Below are 11,643 nucleotides of genomic sequence, written 5' to 3'. Positions count from 1 at the left end.
CTAAAAGGCATGTAACATTTCAAAGGACAAACAGAAGATACATATACATATGTACATCGAGAGAGAGAGAGAGAGTACATTGCACTGATTATAGTCCCTTATTTTATATATTCGTTACTTAGAACATAATTGTAAGCACTAGAAATGTTAAATTCCGAGAATATATTTATGAACATTTGGAAATATTACATAGTTTGTTTCTTTACTTATATCGACGTCACATTCCAATAATAAATCCAGACTTAGACTAGGGGTGTACTAAAGATAGAGCGAAATAGCTGGGATCTTTGGGTATTAAATAAGGGGCAATAGACAAACAAAGTGTTCGACAGCTTCGTTATAATAGTCATGTGCATGCGTGTAAGAGTTAACTAAATTCACCGCGTAAAGGTCGGATTGCAGGGGACTACATACATCTCTACGTTTAGAATGCAGGATATTAAGATGACGTTTGCCAGTAGCATTATAGTGTGATGACCCGTTAGTTGAATTAGAGCAACGTTTCGTAACAATAGAAAGATTTGGAGGATTTAGGATATCGTCAGGAAGAGAGTTCCAATGACAAATTGTATATGGTTAAAAGATCGTCTGAAAATATAAAATCTGGTAGAGATTGGTGTCATACTTTGAGTAAAGTAGACGATAATTAGATGCCTCATATCTCCTTTGTGGCAGAAGGTCGCTTAAATAGTTACGTACATGAGTATTTATAATCGAATTGATTATGCATATCTTCTTTTCCCATCGTTGTGAAAACCAATCAGTTTCCGCATAAAGAGACGAGAAGAATTAATGGGTATAGATCTGTAACGATCCATGCAGATTCCGTCATATTTTTTTTTCTTCTCTTTATTCTCATCTTTGCGGATCTTGAATAGAGCAAGTATCCAAGACTCCATAAGGTTGGACGCATAAATAGTGTATATGATTTAGCCGAAGTCAACAATGTCTTTAATTAGACGATAGTGTTTGGTCTCCTTACTTATACATCGGCATGTCACGTGCTAGCTTCCATTGTGTTGGGAACACGCTGGCTTCGAGTGATTTATTTTAAAATATTTGCAATTGAACATACATTTCTTCAACTATATTTTTACAAGTTTATAACTTATTTGATCGGTTCCAGTGGTTTTCTTTAGGTCAAGAGAAGTTATTACATCTATGATTTATTGTTTATGTATAATGATGACAGAAATAAAAATTTGATCTCTAACTTCAAAATGCGGTAACTGTTTATAATATTTTTTAAAGGCGTAACATAGCAAAATTACGAGTTCAGCAGCTCGCACTTTTCCTGATCATTTGTTGCAGAGTTAGAGGATCGGTTCGTACGTTTCAGTGGATGTATTAGGTTCAGTGTTTTTGTAGAATGTATTTGCTATCTCATTATTCTCCAATAAGGTCGAGGATTTGATCCGATGGCAGGGCTTGAACCTGTATCCGTTCGGTCACAGGTCTGAGACGCTAACCACTGAGCCACGGTGGCTCCGCTTGATAGTATTATACCCATATGATATTTTCCAATATTACACCTGTTTAATAACACCTTATAACACAGTAAAACGACGGCATGACGACATTTAATTTGAAGGTGTAATGACGAATGCATCCGAATGTAATTTAAAGTCAATTATGTAACTGTGTTTTATTATCTAATATATTAATATTTCTGTGCTGTAAAATACCAAAGTCAACCAAATCATTTATATTAGGACCATCTCATCTGTTATTCAGATGGATCATATATCACCGAAGCATTATTGTATTTTACTAGTCAACATTTCATCATAGCATCAGTCACAACCTTGACCTTGTTCACTACTCATATGCTAAAGTCTAGTGCCATACATCCTTCTTAAGCACTTCAGTGTTATAGCTAAAAGGTCTAATAAGTGAATAGAACTGGGGTATAACTTGAAGGCACTCGTCCTACAGATGCTGAATTTTATGCCAAAGAGCATTCTCAAGCACTTCAGTGATAGAGCTGTGGAACTTAATAACAAAATGGAATGCAGGCAAACTACATATTCAAGGAAAATGACAGCCCATAAAATATATACTCTGAGCTGAAGGTCACATGTCTGTAAAATATTTCCAAGCAACTACAGTGAAAATATAGCAATAAGCAACTATGGAAGTGTAACAAATGTTTACCTCAAGATTCACCCTTTCTTAAACTTTAGCAGCAACAGGTTTAAAAGTGAAAATATAGTCAAAACAATTTGTTTAGTCTTAACACATATACCTGCTTCATTTGTCATATAAGCTATGTCACTGATTGATCATATACGCTAGGTTTCAAAATGGGAGAAAAGTGATTCCAAACTCATCAAGGGTCATCACAGAGACTGACACTCTACTGACAAAAAATAATTTCCAGCAATCCAAGACAAATCAATTTTTTTCCATTTAACTGTGCTGGAACCATCTATGATACTCTTGTGCGATAACAAGAGTTTCAAATTTGCTGTCACAGTGGTCATATTGGAAGTAATAGCAGCACTATTTTCATTTAGGACCAGCTAGATATCATAACAAGTTTATTAGTGAAAACCCCATGTTGATATAGTCTTCCATCCAATAGTAGCGATGATTAGATTTCAAGATGGCCACCATGGCAGCCATATTTGAGGTCAAATCTGCACATTTTCATTCTTGACCAGCTAGACATCATACGAATTCTTCTGGTGAAACCCCATGTCCAAATGACTTTCCGTTCAGGTGAAGCAGCAATAACAATATTCTCAAAATAAGTGATGTTATGGTCATACTGGATGTCATATTTGCACCATTTTCAGCTAAGACCAACTAGACATTATACAAAGCCTTTCCATGAAATCCCATACTGATTATGTACATTCATCTAGAAGTAACATTAATACTGTTTTCAAGATAATTGATGTGGTTGTCATATTGGACATCCCATCAGTACCATTTTCATTTAGGACCAACTGAACCTAGGGGTAAATGTGTGTGTAACGTTTCATGGTAATCTTCCAAGTAGTTAGGAGAAGTAGTTATAACTTGTGCCAGCAGACAGACAGATGATGAACAGGCTATCCCATGAGATCTACAATATGACCAGTACAGCTAAAAACAATAATCCCTTTTGGCACTCAAATAGCTAGAAATTTAGCACAAAAAAACCCAGAGATTGTTCGTCTCCAAAATCCTGAGAAGAGGCTGTCGAGGCAAAATGAGTCATGTACTAAGAATGTGTTCATCAGCGAAAACCCTGGGGTCATGGCTTTGTATTTCTTATCAGAGACCATAAGGGTATTACTACACTACCAGTAATTGAGCCAAGTAACTGTTGTTTGCATCATACTGTAGCCCAAAAGAAAATCATTAATATTGTTAGTTTGATTTGTCCTCGAGATTTGCTAAACAGGGAAGAATGTTAGTTGTATTCAAACAGAAAACAGCATTAAAGCCTAAACAGAAAATAAAATGTTTTTTTAAGTTCAGATTGTTGGCGTGTGCATAGGATATCAATGAAAACATGTATGATTTGGCTTATTCTTGAAAGAACACTAGCACAAAAAATTCCAGTCATTAAATTCAAATGCAACTATTTCCAAAAATACGACATAACCTATTATGATTTGTTTTACATGCAGCATCCGAATAAATGCCCACCATAAGCAACGTTGTCTTGGTGCAATCAAATTTAGAACTAATGTACTGGATTTCAACAAAAATGAAGAAAAATTAAGCAAATATATAATACCTAAAATGGCTTGAACCCATAAATTACCCAAGCGTTTAATAACTACATGGCATGATTATTTTCATATGCACATACTCTTTCAATTTGACTAAACTTCCACGTTGCATTGTTGCAGGTGCTGTCCAATCTATTAAACTCAACCAACATTTACCGGTTAGCGCAAAATCTCTCTTATCACTCATTCAAATGTAAATATATTTTTCATATAATTGTATGTAGATATTATTGTCATCATCTAGCTTCTGTGATCGATGCAAAACCTGACAGTAATAAGCCAACCTTACACGCTTTACAGCCAACTACATAACTGTGAAATGCCAACTTTACTCAGTTAAACTCACAGATGGTGATGCTTACTTGAACTTAAATTCTGAAACTGAAGAGTTGTAACATAGATTCCCTATTGTATGATATGCCAGTCTTTTCTAATTAATTGATCATGACTTTTTACTTCAGCATTTCTTGCCATAATGATAATACAAAATACATTAAAATAAAAATGCCTTTACTTCATAAAGTGGTCATTTACTTGGATTCCAAACTGCAAATATCACACCCTTACATTTGAAGAGCACCATACAGCAACACTCAATGATATAAAGTTATGTACCTGTGGCGAACACGCATTCTTTTCATCTTGTTTATTTTTAGGCTGACTCTAAGCCGAAGAAATATAAGGAAAAAATCATAGCTAGCAAAAATATAAAGTTAAAACTAAAATGTAGATATAATTATGTATTACACGTTTATAAAAAAATACATTATAACAATCATATATTTGCAGGAGAAGGAGCCTGTGGATTCAATCCATGCAGAACAGTATGTGAACCACACTTTGTTGTAATTCTTCCAGGATGAAACCACACATAATATTTTTAGGGTATATGATCTAATAATAAATTAGACAAAGTGGGTTCGTGGATATATTGTTAAAACTGTGAACTCTGCATTTATCATCATTTTTCATTGGAACAAAGACCCATTTCAACCTCCTACAACCCCCCAATCCTTGACTATTGCATGCCACTCCCCTACAAACGTAGAACTTTTGTTTACATTTTATCTTTGATTGCACCTAAAAACCATATGTCAATGAGTAGAGTTATCCAAAAAAGTTCATGCAGATAAATATGGAAATGAGGAAAAAAATCAGAAGGGAATCGATATTTAGTTAGAAGAGCAAACACAAATATACACATGTATAAAACAGGACAGATAAAAGGACATGTAGATAATGATTTCGGAAATGTCTAGATAACGACGTTTAGGTAGAAAAAAACTTAAACTTAACATAAACAGTCAAGAACAAAACCATTTGAACTTAATTTAAATCATGCTTCAATATGTCATGACATTTTTCTGTATCTACATTTTCATTTAAAGATCAATTAATCATTCAACTTTAAGTATCCATCCAGCAAGAAACCAGTTAAAACTGGGTCTCTCATTATATAGTCCAAAATCAAGAAATCCACTCTTTTTTCTGGTTAGTGTTGTCCACTCACATGTCTGATTCTACTTCCAGGTCATCAAATTTACACCTGGAATCAGCGACATGCCAACTTCGCAAAGATTTGTTTTTATCCATTTCATTATTTGCCAAACAGCAAGTATGCATCATTGTCATATAAAACTCATATAAACAATAGATTATACATACTAGTTGTGGACTTTAGACTTCCAAGTGGCTATTCATTATAGTAGAGTGTCTTTTATTTGCAAACACAGCTTTGAAAGAAATCTTAAGAGTTATATTATTAATTTGATAAACTGACTGGTTAAAGTCAGTAATCTCGGCACTTGGAAATCACAATCTGCCCATGGCTAGGTTAGGACATTATAGTCAGAACATCTGTATACTTAAAAAAATTAAAACTGAAATATAACTGACAAGTTAAAATATCAATGTTTATTTTCTATTGTCAAACTTGCTATAAATATTAAACATCACATTATCATGTCTGCGCCAGACCTTAACATTGATTAGAAGATGGAAATGATGCACTCTGACAGTATATCGTTTGAAATAAAGGATCGATAGATAAAAGAAACTGCGGGCACTTATAATATTGAAGAATGCAGTACATGTTGCAAAAAAGGTGTTGATATATGTAATGATACTGCGGAGAGATTGCAGTGTATAAAACTACTGTTACAAAGCATTACTAATTGAACACGACCTCTCTCTTTCTAAACGTTTTTTAAACTTATAATCCATCCAAGTTTCAGCTAGGTTGTGGAAAATAAATAAATCTAACTCCTCCATTTAGATGATATGGCTGTCAACTTTCAAAATTACAAAAACCCTTTTGACAGCTTTTCACAATTTCACTATTAGAGTGTATCATCAGCATATTTTACTATACTTGAGACAGGGTCTGCATTCAATTTTCCAGTCGAGTTCTCACTGTTGTTTTCACATGTGCTCTAACCTGTGTATATTTAATGCCTGTTATTAACATTTGTGTCGTTTTCATTGTAAGTTCATTTTCCGAAATATGAAAAAATATTTTGTTTTTTATGAGTCAAAGTACTTTTCCGCAGTCTTTAAAAGGTGCCTACGGATACTGTAGCGCCCTAATCAAATCACTGAATTAGCAGTTATTATTATAATTATTATTGTCACATATTAATGATTGGGCACTACTGTCCAACTCAAACTCAGAGAAAGCCTTGATCACTTTCATGATTTATGTATGCGTCAATACCAATTTAAACACGATTTAAATAACAAGGGGCTTCTTGCATGTGCCAAACCATCGCAGGTGCTTACATGTAAATACACATTCGATAGAACATCAATTTCTTTGAAGTCATCACGTCAGAGAAGGATTAGCTGTTGATTAATGAAAATGATTTCACGCATGGTTACCTAAGTCAAATCATTAGCTATTCTGCAGATCGGCCATGACTAACACAAATTATAAAAAGGTAAGTATTACTTTGTAAACCGAGGCACATATTGAAGATGCATTACACAGAGGAAAGGTGCGTCCTCGGAGAATTTCATGTGCATTTGATGCAGAAGGTCGCATTCCTGAAAGCCTTTAATGTGTTCCCTGGAGAGGCACATCATTCTGACTAAGAATTGTTCTGTTGCTTACAAACTTGAAATGGTGTTTTTTAAACAATAAAATGTTACTCATGAACATCATACAGGTTCTGTATATGAACATGTTATTCAAAGAAAAACTGGTCTAATGTTGTTTACATGCATTTTAATAAACCTTATATATGATGTGCAGTTCAACCAATTCTCGACAGTTTTGGTTTTTTCATAGTCCTACATTTAAGACCTTGACGCTGATATTTATGTTTTGGGCGTCAGTGCCTAACTAACAGCGCTGTGTAGTATGTTTTTATGTCAATATGTTAATATGCAACTGTTAGCACAGCATGCTTTCAGTCACTGGTTTCATACTTTATTCAAGAGTCATGCACATCAACCCTTACAGAGCCTTTAATAAAAACACCACTGAAATTTGTCTAGCAATTTATTTATTATAACTGGTGACCTAACATTTTGAATTATTTGGGATTTAATTACTCTACAGTCCATTTACGTTTTTACATTTTTCTAGGTAAAGAAAAATAACAATTTATAAGACTTGTTGGTTTTCTGACTTTTATATTAGTTTTAGACCATACAGTCATTAGAAAACAAGGAAAACACAAGTTCGTAATAGTTTCAGTTCATTTCGGAGGTCTTATTTACAAACTGCTATTAGTCGCATTACATTTCTGTAGAGGTACGTTATGTTTCTTGTTATTTTTATTAAACAATAAGACATAATTGAGTTTGGTTAGTATACACCATGACATTGTTTAGACAATAAAGCTGTGTGTTCGAAATTTGTATTCATGTTTACCTATCCTCAAGGAAAACTATTGGCTATACATCTATACTTTGATTTCTACCTGGGTGTGGTCTCCAAGTATATTACTGGTCAGAAAAGTATATACACTCCCAGTAAGGAAGTAAAACCTCTATATAAGTCTAATTCAGACCAATTGGCACAAAGCTGTCTGTTGCTTAGAAGAGATAGTCTGTTCCGTGAAACTGCAAACGTAATCGTTTTTAAGGTGAGACAAATCTACTTTTTGTCTAATCTGACTATCCCTTCAACCGATTTAATAATCTGATAAATGCCATTTTGCAGCAGTTATTCTTAAACTACAAATGTTTAGCCTTTTAATGAATATAATTTAATATATACGAAGTAATCATAAAATGATGAACTCAGACACTTGTTAAGTTGCTGATAATTTACATGCGCCATTTGAAATATGAAAATTCGAGTATCGCATAATATAGTGTTAGCTATATTTTTTCATCACGACGTTTTAACTACGCAATTCATAGACCATTTCCTTAATAATAATGATAATAATAATAATAATAATAATAATAATAATAATATTATTAGTATTATTAATAATAATGAGGACTTTGTATAGCGCCTAATCTTTAGAAGCTCTAAGCGCTTTATAACATTAGACAACGCCTATAAGATAAAAAACATATAATGATATGATTACAAAAACAAACACCATGAAATTAGGAAACATAAAAAAAACATGCTGAGAATATTTAAGGTAGGAAAAATTATTATTTCCTTACTATCCAATTGTTTTAGAAATCGCCACTGCTGCTTTAGAAACTGAGAACAAATTGCTGCATTAACTATTATACTTCAAAATTTGTATTTTTTTTAATTTAAGGATGAAGCACGATTGAATCATTTCACTCCATTTGTTTATGTTTGAAAATATGGTGGGATAACAGTTCTGTTAATTTAACCTTAGCGTTTTCGTTTTTCTTGAATGAAGTGAAACATGTGAAGGCAAATAGATCAATTATTTGTAACATCGCTTAACAGATTGCAAACATAATTCAAATTATATAATGAGTTGTATATTGCCCTCTTGATATTGGGAATAAAACCGTGGTATTGTGGGGAACAGAACAAAAATTGATTCAAATAAATCAACTTAACTTCTTCAAGGTATAAGCTGATCAGTCTCTTAATTGTCTATTCATCCATATGTTGCCTGCTTATCTAAGAAATGTATGACATAATTAAATCTTTTCATCGTAGATGACACGTGACTTTCTGTCCGTCTCTATTGTCCTCTTCGTCGTCCTGCTGCCATTGGTTATGTGTGGCACAATAGATGTCCAAAAAAACATCGAAGAGAAGATCGACGAGATGAACCAACTCATGAAGGAAGTCATTGAGGTATTAAAAGCACACATGTACTGTTTATGTGTTTCAATCATAACGATCACATTAGTTTGAACGCATTGTTTCATCATCGTTCTAGAATGATTGTCGCATTAAAAGATGAAAACATGTAGATTTCCACAAATATACAATATCAAGTAATGGTTTTACTGCGTCATCACATGGCAAAGCAATATGTAAATCACTGTTAGGATCCTAACGGTGTTATCAGCACCGACAACATAATTTGTACATTGTGTCGTTGCTAATCTTAATTTTGCGTTCAGGGGACGAACAGTAGTAGATGCAGTAGTAATAATTGCTTTTGATGTTGTTGATGAAGATATATATATATATATATATATATATATATATATATATATATATATATATATATATATATATATATATATATATATATATATTTAGTTTTAGAACCTGTGTTTTCCGTTGATTTGTTATTAAGCTTCCAAACTATTGTAAATAACAGGAAGTTCCCTATGCAGAAGGAAGACAAATACAAGCTGAAAAGAAGTTTGCCGAAGAGTGTAAGATTATTTATACATATATTATAATATTCCGCGTACTTCTAATGATAAAATGTTTTATGCATATGATAATTCTGCAGAAAATAAAGTTATCCAATTAATTATCGTAAATGTTAATTAACTGAGATTAAAAATGGCGTAAATTTAGACAACATTTACGTTTTGCAATCCTAAGTCTCTAATTAAATACAATCTCTCTCTCTCTCTCTCTCTCTCTCTCTCTCTCTCTCTATATATATATATATATATATATATATATATATATATATATATATATATATATATATATTTGTATATATACCTGCATATATGTAAATGCACACATATAAATATATACATAAATACATACCTACATGCATACATACATATATATATATATATATATATATATATATATATATATATATATATATATATATATATATATACATACAATCGTCCATCTATACAGGGAAACCTACAGTCGGGCATGTATACATATACACATACATACATACATGCATGAATACATACACACATTCATACAGAATTATGCATGAATACATGAATTCATACATAAAAGCATACACACATACGCTCATTCATGCGTACATACATACATACATGCAAAATAGAAAACTGAGTAGCTAGAAGTTAATTATCAGGGAAATAAGACGGCGAATGATCTAGTGACACGTCCTTGGTGACAAAACCAAGAAATTTCAGTTTGAGTTATTTTGACAATGGGTTTTGATTTTGGGGCTAAAGTAATTATCCAGAGGAAATGTACTAAATTGTGCCTGGAAGTAGCTGGATGAAGGCGAGGAAGACCGACATTATATCCCTCAAGCTATTATTTTACCTAAGAGAACAAATGAAAAATATGTTTACAATTATGACAAATATATTTTTGAATATCTTTATATTTTCATAAAATGTACATTAATTCATTGAAATGCACGAAACCATGCATAATATTAGTCACGTGTCCATCTTTCCCCTATTAACGCCTAAAAATTCATATTGCTGGTTAGTATAGAACGGCCTTAATAAATGTATTGATTCGCTGCTTCCTTATGGGAAAGGTCGGGGTCTATATTATCTGTCGAAATTGAGTCGTTTCATTTACTGTATGTATCTTGTCTCTAAATTCAAGCTTAGCAGCGTAATTTCAAATGCACTGTTATCTATCAAATATTGTACGCCTTCACCATTTAGCTGATACATGAGGGATAAAGAGTGCTAGTGCCGTTATAATTGTAAGAGGCACATCTTTTTTAATTTTCATTCCTATGCAGCAAACTTATATCCAAGAATATCCTATGTTAATAATGTCAATGTAAATTTATACGTGGAGTTTGTTTAAATTTCAAATCAACGAATTCATATCAGACATGCATAGTGATGATACTATATTGCCATGATACCGTTTCAATGTTACTTTATTTTCTGTCACAGACGCAGCTGTGAAAAAGGAACTAGAGAAAGAAGGAAAGTGGTGTTGCTGGTAGTGAAAATATGGCAGACAGAGAAGGTATATGTTACCTTCGTGCAAGTTGATGACAACATTGACTCCCTGTTTTGACAACGAATACTCCCGAGAAACATATCTATTGATATATAATATATGAGAAACACATTGCTATAAAGACCATGAAAAAAAAATGTTCTCTCTTACGTCTTTCATTTATTTATGGTTGTCAAATGTAAGCAGATTTTATATGCAACTGCAACTATCGATCTATCTATCTATCAGTCTGTCAATCAATATATGTATGTATCTATCAGTCTTTTTATATATCTCTCTCTATCTTTCTATCTATATATCTATGTATCTGTTATTCTATATCTATAGCTACCTATCTTCCATCTTATGTTTGTCTAATATCTACCTCTAGACACACACATATTCAGAGATACGAAGGGACACAGCATGAAGTAACAGTAGAAGAATAATTTGCTTGTAGTTGCGACCCAAATTATCAGACTGGTGTTTAAAATTAAAGACAGTAAAACAAACATATGTACCTGTCTAGATGATTTAGATAACGATCGAAGACACAGGAAAACCGAATTTACAAATAAAATGTTATGTGAATGTAGCAATGTTGGTTATGATTGCTATGAGAAATTCCTCTAATCTTCTTCAAGATGCAAACAC

At 32.7% G+C, this 11,643-nt stretch overlaps 1 long non-coding RNA gene across 1 annotated transcript; it reads left to right on the top strand.

The window, feature by feature from the left end:
• The first annotated feature begins 7,741 nt into the window (after window positions 1–7,741).
• Window positions 7,742–11,147, top strand: LOC149791081 (uncharacterized). The gene is made up of 4 exons (XR_016423659.1): window positions 7,742–7,813; window positions 8,830–8,970; window positions 9,446–9,503; window positions 10,941–11,147. It is a non-coding gene; the product is annotated as an uncharacterized LOC149791081 (long non-coding RNA).
• Window positions 11,148–11,643: the final 496 nt, after the last annotated feature.

Source organism: Sinohyriopsis cumingii, chromosome 10 (genome assembly GCF_028554795.1).
Source record: "Sinohyriopsis cumingii isolate HCF-2022 chromosome 10, ASM2855479v2, whole genome shotgun sequence".
NCBI lineage: Eukaryota > Metazoa > Mollusca > Bivalvia > Unionida > Unionidae > Sinohyriopsis > Sinohyriopsis cumingii.
Note: the sequence above shows the minus strand (reverse complement) of the source record. Positions and strands in the feature narration are given on the sequence as shown.